This window comes from Moschus berezovskii, chromosome 7, assembly GCF_049115385.1.
Source record: "Moschus berezovskii isolate FMDL1 chromosome 7, NW_MosBer_1.0, whole genome shotgun sequence".
In the NCBI taxonomy this organism is placed as follows: domain Eukaryota; kingdom Metazoa; phylum Chordata; class Mammalia; order Artiodactyla; family Moschidae; genus Moschus; species Moschus berezovskii.
The window spans coordinates 119087807-119108308 of record NC_142466.1 but is presented as its reverse complement, the minus strand read 5'-3'; positions in this window follow the sequence as shown (position 1 = coordinate 119108308).

Sequence of the window (20502 nt, the reverse complement as noted above, 5' to 3'; positions counted from 1 at the left end):
CTGGTTTTAGTCTACTGTAAGTTCAAGCAGATTTTAGAAAAGGCAGAGGCACCAGAGATCAAATTGCCAACATCAGCTGGATCATGGAGAAAGCAAGAGAGTTCCAGAAAACCATCTATTTCTGCTTCATTGACTATGGCAAAGCCTTTGACTGTGTGGATCACAATAAACTGTGGAAAATTCTGAAAGAGATGGGAATACCAGACCACCTGACCTGCCTCTTGAGAAACCTGTATGCAGGTCAGGAAGCAACAGTCAGAACTGTACATGGAACAACAGACTGATTCCAAATAGGAAAAGGAGTACGTCAAGGCTGTATATTGTCACCCTGCTTATTTAACTTCTATGCAGAGTACATCATGAGGAACGCTGGGCTGGAAGAAGCACAAACTGGAATCAAGATTGCTGGGAGAAATATCAATAATCTCAGATATGCAGATGACACTACCCTTATGGCAGAAAGTGAAGAGGAACTCAAAAGTCTCTTGATGAAAGTGAAAGAGGAGAGTGAAAAGGTTGGCTTGAAGCTCAACATTCAGAAAACAAAGATCATGGCATCTGGTCCCTTCACGTCATGGGAAATAGATGGAAAAACATTGGAGACAGTGTCAGATTTTATTTTTTGGGGCTCCAAAATCACTGCAGATGCTGATTGCAGCCATGAAATTAAAAGACGCTTACTCCTTGGAAGGAAAGTTATGACCAACCTAGACAGCATATTAAAAAGCAGAGACATTACTTTGCCAACCAAGGTTTGTCTAGTCAAGGCTATGGTTTTTCCCGTGGTCATGTATGGATGTGAGAGTTGGACTATGAAGAAGGCTGATCGCCGAAGAATTGATGCTTTTGAACTGTGGTGTTGGAGAAGACTCTTGAGAGTCCCTTGGACTGCAAGGAGATCCAACCAGTCCAATCTAGAGGAGATCAATCGTGGGTGTTCATTGGAAGGACTCATGCTAAAGCTGAAACTGCAATACTTTGGTCACCTCATGCGACGAGTTGATTCACTGGAAAAGAGTCTGATGCTGGGAAAGGTTGGGGGCGGGAGGAGAAGGGGACGACAGAGAATGAGATGGCTGGATGGCAACACCAACTCGATGGACATGAGTTTGAGTGAACTCCGGGAGTTGGTGATGGACAGGGAGGCCTGGCGTGCTGTGATTCATGGGGTCGAGGAGAGTCGGACACGACTGAGCGACTGAACTGAACTGAACTGAACTGAAGTTAAATGTTTCCCCCACTACCAGGCATTATAGGAAAATAAAATCTTTCCTTAAAAATATTTTTATTTTTTCTCAAAAGCTCAGAATTAATGTCATTTATGCTTTCTTTGCACAGCACAGATATGGTGTGATCACTATATCTGTCAGTTGCCTGTTTAAGTTCTATTTCAGGATGACGAGAATTCCTTTCTAGATTCAGCATGTCATCTCGTGCTGTTCCTCGCAGCCATCTCTTCTACAGAAACAATCGCTGACCTCAGATGAACAAGGATATGGTTGAGGGTGAGGGAGGCATTTGGGAGGCTGTGCTGGCAGGCTCTTCTTCCTCCGTGAACAACCTCTGGCTGTCACTCTTGTCTCCTTGCCTGGAGAATCCCAGGGCCAGAGGCGTCTTGGGGGCTGCCGTCTACGGGGTCGCACAGAGTCGGACACACTGAAGCGACTTAGCAGCAGCAGCAGCAGCAGCCTGTCCGTGTGTGTAATCGGGCCCGCGCGTGTGCACGTCGCTCACTCCGCAGAGGCTGTAAGAGCGCACGTTTGCGCGAGCAGGGATCCCGGGGAACACACCCTTGTCTCCGCGCAGAGAAGGCGGCGGGTGGCAACGGGGGACTCATGGTCAGGAGGTGTTCCTGCTCCATCTTGTGAGCCAGCTCCTACAGGACCTCCCGTGAGAACCGCGGCGGCCTCGTCCACGCTCTGCCAGCTCGCACGGGCCAAACCCAAACCTCATCGCTTTCATGGAATCTGAGGCAGAAAGCCGGACCTGACCCCTGACCCCGCCGGCACCCGCTTCCTGTGGCCCCGCCCACTAGGGAGGCCCCGGGCCTGACCCCTGACCCGGCCGGCACCCTCTTCCTGTGGCCCCGCCCACTAGGGAGGCCCTGGGCGGACAACTTCCGGCTGCCGCCCCTGCTTCCTGCGCTGCCGACCGCCAGGCCCGCCGGGCTGAGGCAGCGGCTTCCGCCAGCGTCTGTGTCGGGGGCTGAGGCGACTGTGGGAGTCCCAGGGCGGCTGTGCGGGAGTGAGAAGAGCTGGGGAGGAAGGGCTCGACGGGACACACGTGGGGGTGGCCCCTCACGCCCTCCGCACACACACGCTCATCTGCCTCGGGGGAGCCTGCAGCCCGGCTGGCGGGCGTGGCCGAGGACGTGCCTGCTCGAGCGCCCTCGGGCGCCCGCCCCGCTTCAGCCTGAGGGGAGAGCCCCTCAGCCCCTGACCGCCGCCCAAGCCCACCACCTCAGGACGGACAGGCTTCCGGCTGCAAGTCTCCGACAGACCCATCGACTCCCGCCTGGCGAGCAGGCCGGTTGCCAGTCTGTCCGTCTGGACATGTTCCATTCCTTGCGTCAGAGGACACTTTGTACTCTGCAGCAAGAAATAGGGGAACACTTTATTGTTCACTGTACAACCCAGTCCATGGTAATTATTTCAGGAAATATGAGCGAATAGGAAGGTTAGAGAGTAAAACTCTCACGCTTCATCGCTAAGGCTAAGGGGAAGGAAAAGCAGGAGATGACGCTTTGCAGGTGAGAGACGTGATGCGGCATCTCTGGCTGAATCCCACGGTGACCTTCCCTGTGACTTGGGAAGACATGACATGCTGACATGCTCTTGGAGGTTGGAAATGCCCTGGTTGTGTACTTAGATCCGCTGGAATAAGTTCAGGGACCAAAGGAGGGAGACTGTTTACAACATGCTCTCGCATTTTTAATATTTCTTTGACTCTCACGGGGTAGCCATGACTTGAGGCCACAGCTCACTCAGTGCAGAGTAAACGTGATGTGTGTGCTTCTCCTGCTTGGCAAATTCTGAATATCCTAATGAATTACACCTTCCATTGTGTAATCACCCCTGTAAATTTTTTCTAGAAAAATAAAATGTACTAGATAGAAAATAAGATATGCAGCTGACACCACCCTTATGGCAGAAAGCAAAGAGGAACTAAAGAGCCTCTTCATGAAAGTGAAAGAGGAGAGTGAAAAAGTTGTCTTAACTCGACATGCAGAAAACTAAGATCATGGCATCCAGTTCCATCCATTCCGTTCCATTCCGTTGCACAGTCGTGTCCAACTCTTTGCGACCCCGTGGACTGTAGCCTACTAGGCTTCTCCGTCCATGGGATTCTCCAGGCAAGAATACTGGAATGGGTTACTGTTCATGGCAAATAGATGGGGAAACAGTGAAAATGGTGACAAACTTTATTTTCTTGGGCTCCAAAACCACTGCAGATGGTGACTGCAGCTATGAAATTAAAAGACGGTCCTTGGAAGAAAAGTTATGACCAACCTCGACGGTGTATTAAAAAGCAGAGACATTACTTTGCCAACAAACGTCCATCTAGTCAAAGCTACGGTTTTTCCAGTAGTCATGTATGGCTGTGAGAGTTGGACTATAAAGAAAGCTGAGCACTGAAGAATTGATGCTTTTGAACTGTGTTGTCGGAGAAGACTTGAGAGTCCCTTGGACTGCAAGGGGATCCAACCAGTCCATTCTAAAGGAAATCCTGAATATTCGTTGGAAGGACTGATGCTGAAGCTGAAACTCCAATACTTTGGCCACCTGATGCGAAGAACTGACTCATTGAAAAAGACCCTGATGCTGGGAAAGATTGAAGGCAGGAGGAGAAGGGGACGACAGAGGATGAGATGGTTGGAAGGCACCACTGATGCGATGGACATGAGTTTGATCAAGCTCCGGGAGCTGATGATGGACAGGGAAGCCTGGCGTGCTGCAGTCCATGGGGTCGCAAAGAGTCGGACCCAAGTGAGCAGCTGAACTGAACTGAATTGAACTGAGCTGAGAAAATAAGATAATTCTATGAGTATAATATCTTGGATCATAGTTATCTTTACATTTTCTGTTGTCTTAAGGATATATACACACACATTCACATGCACAGAGAGGCGCACACACAACTGGGAGGGCGAGAACCTGTGTGAGCCCCAGGGCTGTGGGCCAAGAGCAGCCAGGCCTTGCGCAGCTCCTGCATGTGCCCTGAGGCGTGGTCTCCTCGGACTCACAGCCAGTACTTGGCCTGAATGAATGACCTTCAGGGAGATTATGATGTAAAGAGAACACAGAATAGCCAGAGGCCTGGGGCATTGAAGGTGGCCCTGGGGACAGGAAAGGGAGCCTGCAGTGCGTCCTTCCCTGACCGTGAGGACCAGTCTGGCCTCCTCTGATGGGACAGAACATCCTTCCAAAACTCCATCCGCTTTGTGTGTGAAGCAGAGACCTAAATAGCAGCACAGATGAAAGCAAACCACAAAACAGCCCTGTCTTCATGGCTTCCTTCCTGCTGCTTCTGAAACTGCTGCACTGCCGCGTGTTGGGTGGATAAAAAAGGTTTCCACGGGGCCGGATTTAAATAGAAAGGTTAGGAAGACTGTTGCACAGCTTAAAAACGAAAAGAGTAGAAGATGATATCGAAAAGGCAGAGGGAACCTAATTGTGTACACATATACTGCCAGAAAGGTAACTGAAACGGTGACTTGGGTATAAACTTAAAATGGTACGTACATATACACATGTAGATGCTATTTGCATCGTGTGTGCTTAGTCACTCAATCATGTCCTACTCTGTGACACCAAGGACTATAGCCTGCCAGGCTCCTCTGCCCATGAAATTTTACAGGCCAAGAATGCTGGGATGGGCTGCCATTTCCTTCTCCAGCGGATCTTCCTGACCCAGGGATCGAACCCGTGTCTCCCATGTTTCTGGAATTGGCAGGCAGATTCTTTACCACTGAGTCACCTGGGAATCCCTAGATAAATAGATACTATTTATTACAATATACATATAATGATATGTAAATATTTATATATTCATATTATGTAAATATTTATATATTCACATACAAGTATTTACCTATTCTAAGTATATAAATCTAATATAAAGTTTTGATAAATTTGCATTAATTGCATAAATTTGGCTTAAAACTGACAGTAATTTAGGAGTGTTGAAATAAGATGCACAGAGATGGCTATGCAAGGATTTTTATAAAATGGTTACTTAAAAAAATGAATCATTGTCCAGAGGACTTCTGTCCTTTCTATCTAGAAAATAAGGAAACCTAAACATCTGGTCCCATCACTTCATGGGAAATAGATGGGGAAACAGTGGAAACAGTATCAGACTTTATTTTTTGGGGCTCCAAAATCACTACAGATGCTGATTGCAGCCATGAAATTAAAAGACGCTTACTCCTTGGAAGGAAAGTTATGACCAGCCTAGATAGCATATTGAAAAGCAGAGACATTACTTTGCCAACCAAGGTCCGTCTAGTCAAGGCTATGATTTTTCCCGTGGTCATGTATGGATGTGAGAGTTGGACTGTGAAGAAAGCTGATCGCCGAAGAATTGATGCTTTTGAACTGTGGTGTTGGAGAAGACTCTTGAGAGTCCCTTGGACTGCAAGGAGATCCAGCCAGTCCATTTTGGAGGAGATCAATCCTGTGTGTTCATTGGAAGGACTTATGCTAAAGCTGAAACTCCAATACTTTGGCCACTTCATGCGACGAGTTGACTCACTGGAAAAGACTCTGATGCTGGGAGGGATTGGGGGTGGGAGGAGACGGGGACGACCGAGAATGAGATGGCTGGATGGCATCACTGACTCAATGGACATATGAGTTTGAGTGAACTCCAGGAGTTGGTGATGGACAGGGAGGCCTGGCGTGCTGTGATTCATGGGGTCGCAAAGAGTTGGACACGACTGAGCGACTGAACTGAAATGTTTGTCCAGTCCCACCCAGCCAGTGACAACCTGAAAGTTTTCAGGCTTATTTTCTTATGTTGACAAAAGAGTCATTGGCACCACAAGGTCAGACTTGGCAATGCTTGGAGCTGGTTCTAATGCGCACAGCCCAAGTTACACAGACGCTGTGCTACTGAATAAGCACATTCAGAGCATGTTTTGTATTTTTTCAAGTAATTTTTATGACGCATTATGCAGTCTGGCTTAGAGATTAGGGTATCTTCTTCCTTTAACCATCAAGGAGACAGCTGTGATGGATGTTAGGGTCAGAATGAAATGCCTTCCCTGTCACGCATGCCCGAGGTGGAGAGGGACTGGCAGCGATGCCCGAGTACCAGGAGTGGGTGGCGTGGACCCAGCCCCGCCCTCCTGGGGTCACCCCTTGGGCTGGTGTGAGGGACCACCCAGGCTGCTGTGTGCAGTGCCACACCTGCTTACCCACGCCTGCAGGCACGTGTGACCACGGAGCTAGATGGGTGAAAAGGCATGTCTGTAGGGGCTGTGGGCTGTCCCTGTGTCCTGACCAAGTGCAGCCCACCCAGGAACTGTCTTTGGGATTCAGGAATAAAAGTACCGCTGGCGTGAACAAGCACATCTGACAGTAAACCTGCCCAATTGTTCCCGTGCTGTCTCTGATTTTCCTCCTGCATTTGTTCTGGATTAATCAGTGAGATGACACCCATTGAAACAGCAACCGTATTATACACACGATTGCTTGATAAAGGTGCTTCTGCAACAAAACTCCAGACACGGCCCAATGTGACCTTAAACGTCCCCCAAGGCCACCTGCTCTAAATATAAGGCTCTTGTCATTGTGATACGTGGCGCAGGAATGGACGGATCTATACTGTTTGTTACCTCCCCTCTGAAGCCATCGCAGCCTTGTGACGGCTCCACGATGGATGGTCTCCCTCAGCAATGAGACTCGGCCATAACTGGGTACTGCAGTGATTAGCATTCAAAACCCATCGGGAGCTGCAGCTGAACTCCAGCTGCTAGCAGCCTTGAAAAGATCCAGGGCTTGCAAATCTCTCAGACAGAGGCATTTTGGAGATGAACATTCCATGACCAAATCACGTTCGAGGTACACTCGCCTCCTGATGATAATGAAGCCCTCAGTCAGGCAGCCATTGCAGCCCAGAGGCTTTCAAGTCTGCACCAGGATCAGAGGCTGTCGAAGCCGCGGCAGGACTCGGGCTGTGGTCCTGAACGGCAGACAGCGGCACCTGCGAGCTGGCGATGGCCCTGGGCAGGTGTGCAGGGGGAGCAGAGGGGGCGCTGGCCTGTCAGCTGTGCCCCAGGCAGGGTCTGGCCTTGTGGAGTCTGAGGGTGAGTGAGTCACAGGGACGTCCAGCTCACCCTGCTCCGGTCCATGTCCTTCTCAGTGGAAGCCACCGATTCTGCCAAGAAAATCTCAGCTGTGGCCTGACAGCTACTCCCAAGGACTCTGGGTTCTCTCTGCCCCAGAGGACTGGAGCAGCAGGTCTGTGGTTCACAGGCTGACAGCCTGCAGACAGGCTGCTGACTCTTCCGAGAATGGAAACAGTGGCCGCCGGATGCCAGCATTGCAACGGGACAGCTGGGGCACTCGGCAGGCTGCTCCATCCACCTGGGACCCCTCACCAGACAGCGCATCACTGCCACTTGAGACATGGGCCCATCTGCCGCCCTGTCTCCTGGCCACCAGAAGCCGTTCCAGCTTTGAATTTTAACAACTCTGCTTTTCACTTCTCCCTCAAGAAAGAAACACAGACATCACGACCTTCAAACCCAAGCTGGATCTGTCATGTTAAGAGCCAGATAGAGAATTTGGTCAGAAGCAGCTGTGAGGGGCCACTGAGGCGACAACTCCCCTCTGACCCAAGGGGACGCAGGGTCCACCCCCCACAGCCTGCAGGGCCTCATGGTCCCGAGTAAGTGACTAGAAAACCCAGCAGAGTGGCAGAAACGAGTAATGATGCTCTCTTCCATAAAGGTACAAAGAAGAGGCCTGAGCACAGCGGTGACTCATGTGGCTCCCAAACGAGACCGCCGGAGCAGGCAGGGCTCAGCGTGCTGGAGAGAGGGCAGGGCTGCCCACCTCCCTGTCTGTCCTCTGCAACACCCTGGACGCTGGAAACCTCAGGATGTGCCAGCATCAGAGATCGTGTCCCAAGGTCACACCACAGGTGGCCCACTGAACGGTCAGTGCTCCCCTGGGCGGCTTCCTGGTGGCACCCGGGTCACTCAAGGAATGACAGACGGTGTCCCCGTCATTCACAGACTGGCCAGGAAACCTGTCCCCTCCTCGGCCAGTCAGTTCTAGCAGCTGGAACCAACCTCGCTCTCCTGCTGGGATCTGATGGCCCTTGACCCAGTGACCGGGGGGACTTGGGTTCACAGATGACCTCCCTGGGCTTTGTGCCCTGCATGTCTCCCCTGCCTCCCTCCCTCGTTCCTCCCTCCCTCCTTCCCTCCTGCTCTTTCACCCCTTCCGGGAAACAAGTGATTGTTTCCTGATTATATCCTTGAGTGGAGCAAGTTATTAATGTAGAGAAAGCACACCGAGTTACCCCGGAGACGCTGCTGGGGTGAAGTGGGCGTGAGGAAGCCGTCCTCAGACAGAAGGCGCTGCTCAGACACACACAGCCCGCGAGGCCGTCACTGCTGAGGCTCACGAGTCCTTGCACACTGCTGAGCATGCGGTGGATGCCACTGCCCGAGGCGCCGGGGCCGAGCGGCTGGGACACGCCGAACCCTGAGCCCCTCAGAGGCCCCGCCGGTCTGACAGGCCCCCCTGTCCCCCGACCCTGCGTCTGCCAGTGAGCGGCTCTGTGCGGCTCGCGAGCCTTCAGCAGCCCCGCAGGGAGCAGGAGAGCCCGCGGTCCGTCTGGCAGGACGCTGAGCTGCGGGTGGGGGCTGGGACTTGAGCCCCCACGCTGCAGGCCCCCGTGTCTGCGTCTGCAGCACGGCTTGCCCGCCGGCTGTCTCTGAGGTCACCGCGGGGTCACAGGGCTCCCAGTGCACCCAGGCCTCCGCCGCCCAGCCTGGCCCCGCTGCCCACCGTCTCCACCGCAGCCGCTGCATCGGCCACCTCTTACGACAACCAGAGCTCACGGCTGCCACCGGCTTTCCCTTCCCGCCCCATGGCCCTCCACCCTCCCTCCCTGTAGGGGAGGCAGAGACTGAGGGGGCGAGGCGGGGGAGCCGAGGCCTGAGGCCCAAGTTACCCCTAGGAAGACGCGAGGCTGGGCTGTGAGGAGTCCCTGAGGGCTCCCTTCTCCGGGCCCGGGTCATCCCTCCAGGAAGCAGAGGACACCTTCAGATAAGAGACGAGCCGACCTGCCACATTGCTGGTCACTTAGGTTTCAGCTCACCTTTTGGACATATTTTAAAACTAAAGCAAATAGAGTCATTCTTAACACTAGAAACTGAAATCTAATTCAGATTTTCGGTGTCCATCTACTGCATACACTTGGTAATACAGGAGAGTAAGTCAATGTTTACTTACCTGAACTTGGAGAAGACTCTTGAGAGTCCCTCAGACTGCAAAGAGATGAAACCAGTCCGTCCTAAAAGAATTCAGTCCTGAACATTCATGGGAAGGACTGATGCTGAAGCTGAAGCTCCAATACTTTGGCCACCTGATTGTGAAGAGCTGACTCTTTGGAAAAGACGCTGAAGCTGGGAAAGACTGAAGGCAGGAGGAGAAGGGGACTACAGCGGATGGGATGGTTGGATGGTATCACCAAACTTGATGGACTTGAGTTTGAGCAAGCTCCAGGAGTTGGTGATGGACAGGGAAGCCTGATGGGCAACAGTCCATGGGGTTGCAGAGTTGGACACAATTGAGCGACTGAACTGAAGTCAGTGTTTAACTTAGAAAGTGCAGCTTGGAGGTGAAGTCAGTGAGCCCTCTCTTTCTCTGACCTGGTGACTTTGGCTTCTTTTTCAAAAGAGCCTCAGAACCGCCCCCCTCCCCCGGCTTTGGTACAAGTGAATGTTTTCTTAGGAATTACATCCTAGATGATGCTCATTTGTTTTGAACGTTAATAACATCCAAATATCTGTTTCATTCCAACACCTGGAACTGCCTATATTATCCGACTGGTTTAACGGTTTCAGTCTTATTTTTCTTCAAAGATGCAAAATACACAACCAAGTTTCCAGTGTGAGAAATGTGCCCATAGGAAGGAAAGAAGGGAGGGAGGGAACAAAGAGGGAGGGAGGGAGGGAGGGTGTACCGGAAATCTCGCCAAAGTGTGGCCAGTGATGTTGCGTGCACTCTGATGGGAGGCCCATCAAGATGAATTCAAAATACATAAATTGGATCTGGAAGTCAGAACTCAGTGACATTAATGAGTTCAGCTGAAGCTGGAGGAGGTTCAGGAAGTCCGTGGAAGATTGAAGGCAAAGTGGAGAGCTGAAACCACCTTTTGAAGAGATTTGAAGGAGAAAGCAACGCAGACTCGCTGCGCGCTGGCTCCCAGGGGCCAGGTGGCGAGCAGGTGGAAGGAGGGGCCGGTAGGAGAACACGCAGATGATCCCAAGGGCTGAGGAAAGGGATGCTGTGGGCGGGAGAGAGAAGAGGAGAGGGCCTGGGACCGGCTGTGAAGCAGGTGCAGCCTAGGAGGGTCTGGAGTACTTCTCAACTGTCCACGTTCAAGTTTATAACTTTCAGTGGCGGCATCGCAGCTTAGCAGACATCTCAGTCGAGGACCATGCTTTGCTTCCTACGTGCACATTTGTACTGGAAGGGCTTAATCTTACTTAGACGGTGATGGAAGAAGAAACCTTCCCAAGTGTTGGTTCCTTAGCCTTGGGCTTGAGACCCACTCACCACCTGTTGGCTGAGCCACTCTGCCTAAATAATACTTACATTAATTAGGATTTATTAACTCGATACCTTAGGAAAATTAAAAGTAACACACTCTGGCGCTTCAAATTAATGAGGCATTGCATGATTATCTAAAGAATGAAATACTATAGTCAGATTCATAAGTCTTTGCTTAGGATGACTTTCTTCAAAAAGTATTGGGTTGGATTTTTATAACTGGTAAAAGAAAAAAAGTTCATCTGCATTATAACGACCCATGTCAAAAGTACCCAAGGAAGGTCACTTTCCTCCTGGAGGTGGCTCAGTGTCACTGTTGGATGTTAGAATCAGCGGGACTTACTGTCCCCAGGTTACAGCCTCTGTCCCTCAGAACACTTAGGTAGGACCCAAAGGTGCTTCTGGAGTCCTGTGTCTAAGACAAGCAGTGTGAGATAACACATATGGCTAATTCACAGTGTGACATGGCAGAAAGTCGACAACACTGAAAAGCAATTATATTCCAATAAACACTTTTTCTTTCTATAGATGACCCACCACTCACTGAGGGTCCACTGAGTGGACACAAAGAAGGTTCCCTAAGGTCACCCAGGGTTGTCATGAAGTCACACTTGCCTGCCGCTGCCTGTCCCAGGCCAGGATTGGACCCAGACCTGTCTGACTCCAGAACCCTTGGTCTTTCCGGGCAACATACTGTCCCCAGTCTCTGAGGCTTTTGCCCACCACATACTGGGCGCTGGGCAGGCCTCTGTCGGCGCCTGCGGCATTGCACCTGTCCTGCCGCTGGAGCCCCGTGGAGCTGTCTGGACCCGTCTTCTCTGCTCACAAAGGTCCCAGACTACTTGGGTTTCCACTTCTGAGGGCAACTGTGTACTTTATCTTCTGTCAGGGGATGCTGGTTCCCGGCATCTGGTTGTCAAAACCTTGTTCCATCACTTACTACCTATGCGACTTCATCTTTCAAAGCTTCACTATTTTATACATGAAAGGGAGATGGTACCATGTCTAGACCCTCAATAATGATCAAAGGGAGATGGTAATATTGCTGGACCCTCAATAGTGATCAAGTGACAATAAACATCAACTCACTTAACAGGTATCTGGAGCAAAGAAGATGGATAGATAGATTTCAGAATATTGTTATTTCAAATATGTTGCTCCTTGGCACAAAATGGATTTCTAAACTGCACATAAAACCTGTAAATATGATTTTTAAAGTTTGGAATAAGGAGGCTGGAAAGCTCTCCTAAGAGGATATTTCTGAGTTATAATTCAGTTGTAATTTCTGAATTATAGCTCATGGATTTAGGACATCTATTTGGTTGTATGGGGCCTGCATGTGTCTCAGGGCCTCTGTGTTTTCAATTGCAACCTGGAAGGAAAAGCATGCTAACAGCTAACAGGCAGCTAACAGGCAGGGGGAGGAGGCAGAAATTAGTTACTCTTCTCCAGGTCAGGGTGGCTACCACCTGGATCCTCAAACATCAAGGTTGCACAAAGCATAGATTCGCAGGACAGAAGTCTGGTTTCCTGAAAAGGTGGTCTTCTGGTTTTCCAGAGAACCCCAAGAAAGGAATCATGCTTTGACCAGAAAAAAAGGAGTCTACTCCCAAATATCTACATAAGCACATGCAAATTGACTGAGAATTACATGTTTTTATGTAAAATGTTTTCAAAAAATTCAGACTATTCAGTTCTCATGAACAAGTGTAAAAAATGTCTAATTTAAAAATTAAATGTAGATTGGGGATTTATTGCAGTTTATTTTGATTCATTGGAGCCATTAAAGTGTTCTGATCCCTCCCAAAAGAGCATGAGGCTGGTTTTCATCCGCTGATGTCTGTCTTTCACTTAGCAAATGTTGGGGCAGAGGAGGGGACTGTGGAGTCAGCCAGCCTCTGGGCCATGGGGCAGCCTGATGGCACATAAGGGACTCCATTCAAGGCAGAGTGGATGGTCCTGGTGGGAACTAAGATGCCATGGGTGGTCCCTGTTGAGACAGGAGGTCAGTTGGAGGATCTTGGGGGAAACGAGGAAAAGCAAGCATGTTCTAGTGAAAACAAAACTATTTTTCTTTGCTGCTCATTTCGATCCATTTCTATCAAATCCGTCTTGGACCACAGAATTTTGATCATGGTAAAATAATTTGGCAAAATATGTATTCTGATAAATGCTGATTAAGTAACTGCTCCAATTAGATATTATGGCTACTCAGCCATTCAGAAACATGGAATTTGAAGACATTTTTATAAAATAAAAAAATAATCCTGATCAGTGAATGCACTGTCTAAAGTTGTAAGAGTAATTATCAGTTTTGTTTTTTAGGTTTTATCTCGGCTCTTAAAACTCTGATGAAATTATGTAGTGTAGTGAGAGCACCTTTAAAAGGAAAACTGATATACATACAGACAGATAGGAAGCATTATTATTATTATTCATAACTTAGGTAATAAGAATATATCAGGTAGCTTACCATTTTATCAAGTAATTAAGCAAACTTAATATGCCCATGGACTCGACTTCCATAAGACAAGCATTTAATGAAATTATCTTGTCATTCTGAAGAGTTTCCTGTCACTTTTAAGGGAAATGCAGGTAGTGTGAGTAAGTTGTAATTAATGTTGATTTAAAGGTTGCTGTTGTTTTTTAGCCTCTAAGTTGTGTCCAGCTCTTTGCAACCCCATGGACTGCAGCACACCAGGCTTCTCTTCTTTCACTAACTCCCAGAGCTTGCTCAAACTCATGTCCATTGAGTCAGTGATGCCATTTAACCATCCCATTCTCTGTCACCCCCTTCTCCTCCTGCCCTCAATGTTCCCAGCATCAGGGTCTTTTCCAGTGAGTTGGCTCTTCACATTCGGTGGCCAAGGTATTGAAGCTTTGGCTTCAGCATCAGTCCTTCCAATGAATATTCAGGGTTGATTTTCTTTAGGATTGACTGGCTTGGTCTCCTTGCTATCCAAAGGATTCTCAGGAGTCTTCTCTTGCACCACAGTTAAAGCATCAATTCTTTGGCCTTCTTTATTGTCCAACTGTCACATCCATACATTCAATTTCACTATGATTTTCACAAAGAACACCATTTTTAATATCTTTTTTATCGACAAAGTCAGAACTCATGCGAAGTTCGGATGACATATTAATTGGACATATGAGAAAAGATGCCAGATGGAAATTGAGAAAACCATACACATTTCATGAATATTCCAAGAAAGCAAAAATGCCATGGTTTTCCTTCTTATAATTTTATATGCTTTTCTTATAGGATAGGATGCTTTGCTTTCACTTTCATTTAATTTAAGAGAAAATGTCTGTTGCTACAGAAATGTGTTTTCATGCTGAGCTTGTTATCACACTGGCTAGTCTTTGAGATTTGTCAGCAGTAGTTAGGGCCTCTCTTAGGACTAGATTGGGTCCTATTTCCATAAACTTTAACCAAAGCAGACAAAGGAACCGCTGTTCAGATCTTCAGAACCTCAGAGGCCTCAGATCCGAGTTGCACGCTGAGCCCTGAAAGGGACTTCACACCTGGATCCTCACTCTGGGTCCCAGGCCGCTCTCTCTGGTGACCTTGAGAAGATGGCATCCACCGTCTGGGTGGGCTGGCAGCTCTCAAGGCTACATTTAAGTGGTTCTGGTCCCTAGAACTCTGTTCTCCTGCATCACATCTGTCCTGTGAGCCAAAGCAGCGAACGGCACGCCCAGATCACACCGGAGCCCTGCCAGTGGGTTTTGGAGTGTCGTCAGTGAGATGAATCTTAAATACGCCTTGGCTCTTGCCAGGCAGATTTAAGTAAAAAAGCTTCTGATTCCCTGTCCTTGTTTCCTGGGAGAAAATCTGCAAGGAAAGACTTGGCAGATTCACAGGGAGCCGTGAAGCAGCACCCTTGGCAGGGAGTCACCTCACCGGGAATGTGTATGTTCCAGGCTGTCACCCTGGGGCTTCTCCCCACAAAACCCGCAGGCCTGGTGAGAACCCACACCTAGCATTCCGGTCCCCCTCACACGCCAGCCTAGAGCAGAAGCCCAGCCAGCCTCCGCCGCCATGCTGACTCCCACTGGAATTTGGATGAGTGTACAGGGGCTCCGCTCTCACTTAGGGCTCTGCTTTCCCTGCTCCCTCTCTGTCCTTACATAACACATGGACAGGAATGCACAGGCACACTGGCTCACACGCAGTGTACACACACGTGTGCACACACTTGAAACCATACATAAACATCAACATGGAGCCACAGGCGGCAACGGCAGTGAGTCATCATCTCCCGGTCTTCCCATGACAGGTGGAACCAGAGCTTCTGCTCCCTGGAAGTTGGGGAAAGAGTGTTTGGAGTCTGCACCCTAACGTACAGGCTGTTCTGTTGCTCACTGCGGCCCTGGGACTGGTGGCAGGGAGATAAAGAGCCTTAATCGTGGGAGATTCCCTGGTGGCTCAGCTGGTAAAGCATCAGCCTGCAATGCGGGAGACCTGGGTTTGATCCCTAGGTTGGGAAGATCCCCTGGAGAAGGGAACAGCTACCCACTCCAGTATTCTGGCTGGGAGAATTCCATGGAATATATAGTCTGTGAGGTGGCAAAGAATTGGACGCAACTGAGTGACTTTCACTCTATAATTGTAGAAGAAGTGTAATCTAACATCTGAAAGAACTCCTGATAGCATGAAAGGAGTCCTCTTGCTTGTTTCTCAAATTAATAAGGACAGACGGCTGTAGCGAATGACCAGGGCAGGGACAGCAGATGCTCCTCGGACGCTGCCACAGAGTCAGGCAGAGCCAGCATCTCAGGCCTGGGAAACACCTGGGGAAGCCAGTGGGGGTCAGCAGGTGCCAATGGAGCTGCCATTCACTGAACTACGGACGGTGAGGTAAGTGGGGCTGTGGCTGGAGTCCCACAGTGACTGCGGCTCAAACAGTTTCATCAGTTCAGGTTCTGGACTCTTCGGCACGCTCTGGCACCAAGCCTGAACAGACCCTGTCTACAAGGCGACTGCTCTACCATGAAGAGGTGGTGGGGGACTGGAAACACCCTGAACAGACCCTGTCTACAAGGCGACTGCTCTACCATGAAGAGGTGGGGGGGGTGTCCCGCTGAAGGGCTGGAAATGCCTGAAATTACCTGCAGACTGAACAGACCCTGTCTACAAGGCGACTGCTCTACTATGAAGAGGTGGGGGGGGGGGTGTCCCACTGAAGGACTGGGAACGCCTGAAACTACCTGCAGAGCAGGCATCTGTGTGTGGCCTGAGCTTCCCTTCTGGGTCTCAGGTGTTCTGGAAGTACAGACGAAAGTGCTGCCTGCGTTTGGGCCAACTCCCCTCCTGTATACACCCATGCCCACTTGCCAACAGAGCCAACACTTAACGCCATGCTTCAGCAGGTGGGCATGTATCCCCTGCGGAAAGCTGTGGGGCCCCCGACATTCCCTTGTGTGAATAAGTACACCTGAGGGATGGGGAAGCCAGGAGCAACTTCTGGACTTGGAGCCCCCAGCAGCCTCCAGCCCAGCTAACCACCCGGACGACCCGAAACCCCAGATGCCACCCCCTTAACCACCTACGTTCTCTGCAGGGAATGGCTGGGGGTGGCTTTTTCCTGAACATCTTTCTAGGCGGTGCCTCCTTGTCCTCCCCTCGTCCCACAGACACGCAGGAAGATGCTCACGTGTTCACAGTGTGCCATGCTCAGAGCTGGGCCAGCCCTCGGAACTGGGGCTCCAACTCCACAGGTGGACAACTGTGGACAAGACCCCACACACCCGCGTCACACCTGGGGTTCCTCACTGCAGACAGGAAGAGCCGGAGCGCCTCCCTCATGGCTGTGGAGGGGTTTTAATGAGGCGACGCACGCACCAACCACACAGCACACAATGCTTGCTTTTGTCCTCATCAGTATAAACGTGCTCAAAAGTCAGATGATGCAAGCTTAGCAAGCACTAGGAAAGCTTCCTGAGACACCAACTTTTTCTCAAATAAATGCCTTCCCACTTAGAGTTTATAGTCCTCATGGAAGGAGAAGGGCTGCCACTATTTGGCAAAGGGGTAAAGGGCCAGAAGGATTTACTATGTTTTCTTATAGAAAAGGAGGCAAACAGTAGAGGGAGCATCTCTTTATGAAAGCATTCCAGCGAATCAGTGAAGGCAAATGGTAGAGGCCAGTCCGTAACCCTGAACAAGCTCTGGGGGTGGTAATGAGCATCACACCAAAAAGGTCGGCAGGTGACTTTCTAACGGACAGACAGGCTGGTGATGCATGACCCCTGTCCAAGCGTGGCCATACAGGAGGGGCCAGCGGGCCTCACAGGCTTCCCTCTCACTCTGATGACGCAAGTCACATCTGAGTCTCATGCTGCCTCTGATCCAGCCGCCATCTGTAGCGATACAGAGGCCACAGGGATACAGTAAATGACACCCCAGAGACGACACGGCCATGGCCAGCTGGAGGGCCCCTCTGCAGGCCGAGTGGGCAGCTTCACTGCTGTGGTTACATGGGGCAGGGGGAGGGGGGCACCCATGTGGGCACAGCAGAGGCTGCGGTCACCCCAGCAAGAGGCCCTGACCACAAGTCTGACGCAAACTCTACACAGAAGCTTGTGAGACAGTCTTGGAATTCTCAGTCCTGCCTGAATAGTTGATGATAATGAAGACTTTTTTTTAAAGGTTTGGTAGGTGGTTATGCTTTTATAATAAAGAACTTTCATATTTTAGCAATTTATACTGCTGTATCTGGGAGAGATTGGGGGCAGGAGGAGAAGGGGACAACAGAGAATGAGATGACTGGATGGCATCACCGACTCAATGGACATGAGTTTGAGTGAACTCCGGGAGTTGGTGATGGACAGGGAGGCCTGGCGTGCTGTGATTCATGGGGTCACGGAGAGTCGGACACGACTGAGCAGCTGAACTGAACTGAACTGGACTGATCTCTATATAAAATTACACACTAGCACGGATTTGCTTCAAAGTAACCTGAGTCTGGGGAGGCAAGGCTGATGGGGTGTAGAAAAAGTAGGTTTGGCTCCTCTTTGAATCACCCATAATAAAAAAATTTTAGAAAATGTTAAAGAGAGGATAAGTAATTATATTTGCCAGGTCACAGATCACAGGTAATGAGATTTAAGGAAAGAAGAAGAACCAGGCTTACGGGGCCGTGGCCATGAAGAGGGTGGAGGTGGGCAGCCAGCCGCCAGGGGCTCGCAGTACAGGAGCAGGCGCGGGGAGGCCAGGGGTTCAGAAGCTTGATGAGCGGCCGTGGGTGAGGACACACACCCTCCATTGACACAATAGGAATCTGTGGGGTATTCATTTAAAAAGTTCACACTCGGGCTCTCACGGCTGTAATAGGTCACAGATGGTGATCGCAAATTTATGGAGACAACAATCACCCCAGGTGATGCTCAGGTAGGCGGTCCTGGAGCTGCCCTGAAAAACGCGAGTCTAGCACCAGGCCTGCTGTTTCAGAAACAGACACTCTCGTGGTGGTTTACCCACAGGATGAACCCGCGTTAAGCAAGTTCCAAGTTCACAGACGGTGTTTAAGGGGTGAGTCAGCCTGAGCGCATCTGAGGGGAACTGAAATGACCTTTAGAGCCGAGTCCGCGTCCTCCCTGGGAGGCAGGCCTGTGGGCCAACGGCACCCATGACCCTTCCGGGGGCAGAGCGGAACCAGGAAGGGAAGCCGTGGGACGCGCGTGTCTGCATGCCCCGGGGGTCTGCACGGACGCACCGCGGTCTGGACTCATGGTGGTCCCGGTTCCTTGGCCCTGCCGACTTGTTGCAGGAGGCCATGGGCCTGGGGCCAGGGTCCCCGTCCAGGGGTCTGCGCTCACCAGCTCCCCTCCAGGCACTGGGTCTGGAACCTGATTTCCAAGAGATGGGAGGTTCACTCCGGCCCCACGCGCCCCGTACTTCTCAGCCCCCCGCCAGCCTCCTCCCGCCGTGTTCTGGAGCCGTGAGCTCAAACGGCAGAGCTGCTGGAGGAAGGACAGGGCTGCCCAGCTGCAGCAGGGCCGTGGTGTGAGCAGGAAGCACACGTTACACTTCCTGAGTTCATTCTGGGGTCCCTCATTAAGCCTCCGGGCCATCCTGACCAATTCAGACGCTAGTGAGCTGCTCAGACAGCGCACACACTCCGATCAGCTCAGGCGGCACCACCTGTGTCTACTGACAGGTGCTCAGGGTCATTTGCTCTGCAGCCTTTCCCGGCTCCTGGGGGCGGGGGGCCTCCTGACCACCCTCCCACCTGCCCCAGCTACACTTATTTGCATTTTCTGTGAGAGCAAATGATTAGTGGGAAATTTCCAAAAAGAGCATTTTAAAGATTTATATCTGAAATAGAATTTATATCATCTCCTGTTGTTGTGAAAAGTAAAACACCAGACCACGCAAACAAACAACTGACTCTGGCATTCCGAGCCACCATCCTGCGGTGGGGCATGTCCAGGGGTCAGTGGAGGTGTCTAACCAAGAAGACAAGGGGACTAGTATGGATTTGATAGTATCAGTGAAAAAAGCAACATTGTAGCTGATCTTGTTCACGGAGAGAAGCTTTTTCCCCTAGTGGATTTTCACAGGTGGGCTAACATTTAATGTAGCAAGTGTAATCTCAGCATATTTCTACAGCATGGCACCTATTTTTATAATTTAGAGATATACACCTACATTTCATATAAATACAATTTTCTTACAGATACTGAAAACAAAGAATGTGTGTGTGCTCGCTCACTTACACAACCGCATGGACTGTAGCCCGCCAGGCTTCTCTGTCCATGGAATTTTCCAGGCAAGAATACTGGAAAATACTGGGCTGCATATCCTTCTCCAGGGGATCTTCCCGGCCCAGGGATGAAACCTGCATCTCCCGTATCTCCTGCGTCGGCAGGTGGGTTCTTCAGCACTTGAGACACCTGGGGGAGCCCTGGACAAGAACAGAGACCACAGTCCAGCCCTTCTTGATAGACCTGGCTAATCATGGTGACTGTTTTACGTTACAAGAGCGACGCAACGCTGAGTGCTGGGGGCCCTTCAGGTCAGCGACTCGGTTGGCTGCTTCTCACAGAGTCGGGTCTGTGTTCTGACCTTTGTGGCCCCCTCCCCTCCTTCCGTCACTCCTGCGGTTTGCTTGGTGGGTCCTTCGAATAAGCTGCTCTCAGGCCACACTTCTGGGGCTGTTTGCACCTCTCTGCGCCCCATGTGGCTTCAGGAGCCCTTGTGCCAGGGAGCAAGTGCATGGGCGTCAGGGCAGCAGGTGGGTCCACGCTCACTGTGACCCCACGTCTGACTCCGGGGTGGCTGGGCTCCCCGCTCTGTTCATGCTCCTGCGATGGAGACCCGGCTCGAGGGCACCACGAGTGCCGGGGTGCTCAGACACTAACAGGCTCTTCTGCTTTCTGTGTGAGGATGAATTAGAGATAGGGTTCACACAACCTTGACATTTTGCCCAGCAACTCCAGAGCATGTGAGGGACAGAGATAAACTATTTATGGATGACGGATGGAGTTTTCAGGAGAGCACACACACTGCTTCGCAAACAGAGGAATTTCCTGTGTCATCGTGGGCCTTTCCAACTGCAGTCTCACGTATACACAGCATCACAGGAGGACGCAGGCACAGGCACTGCCCTCAGCAGACACAACACGGGAGGACGCAGCGCCTGAGGGGAAGGAGCCTCGGACTCAGGGTTTACTTGCAGCTCTGTGACACGTAGGGGCTTTG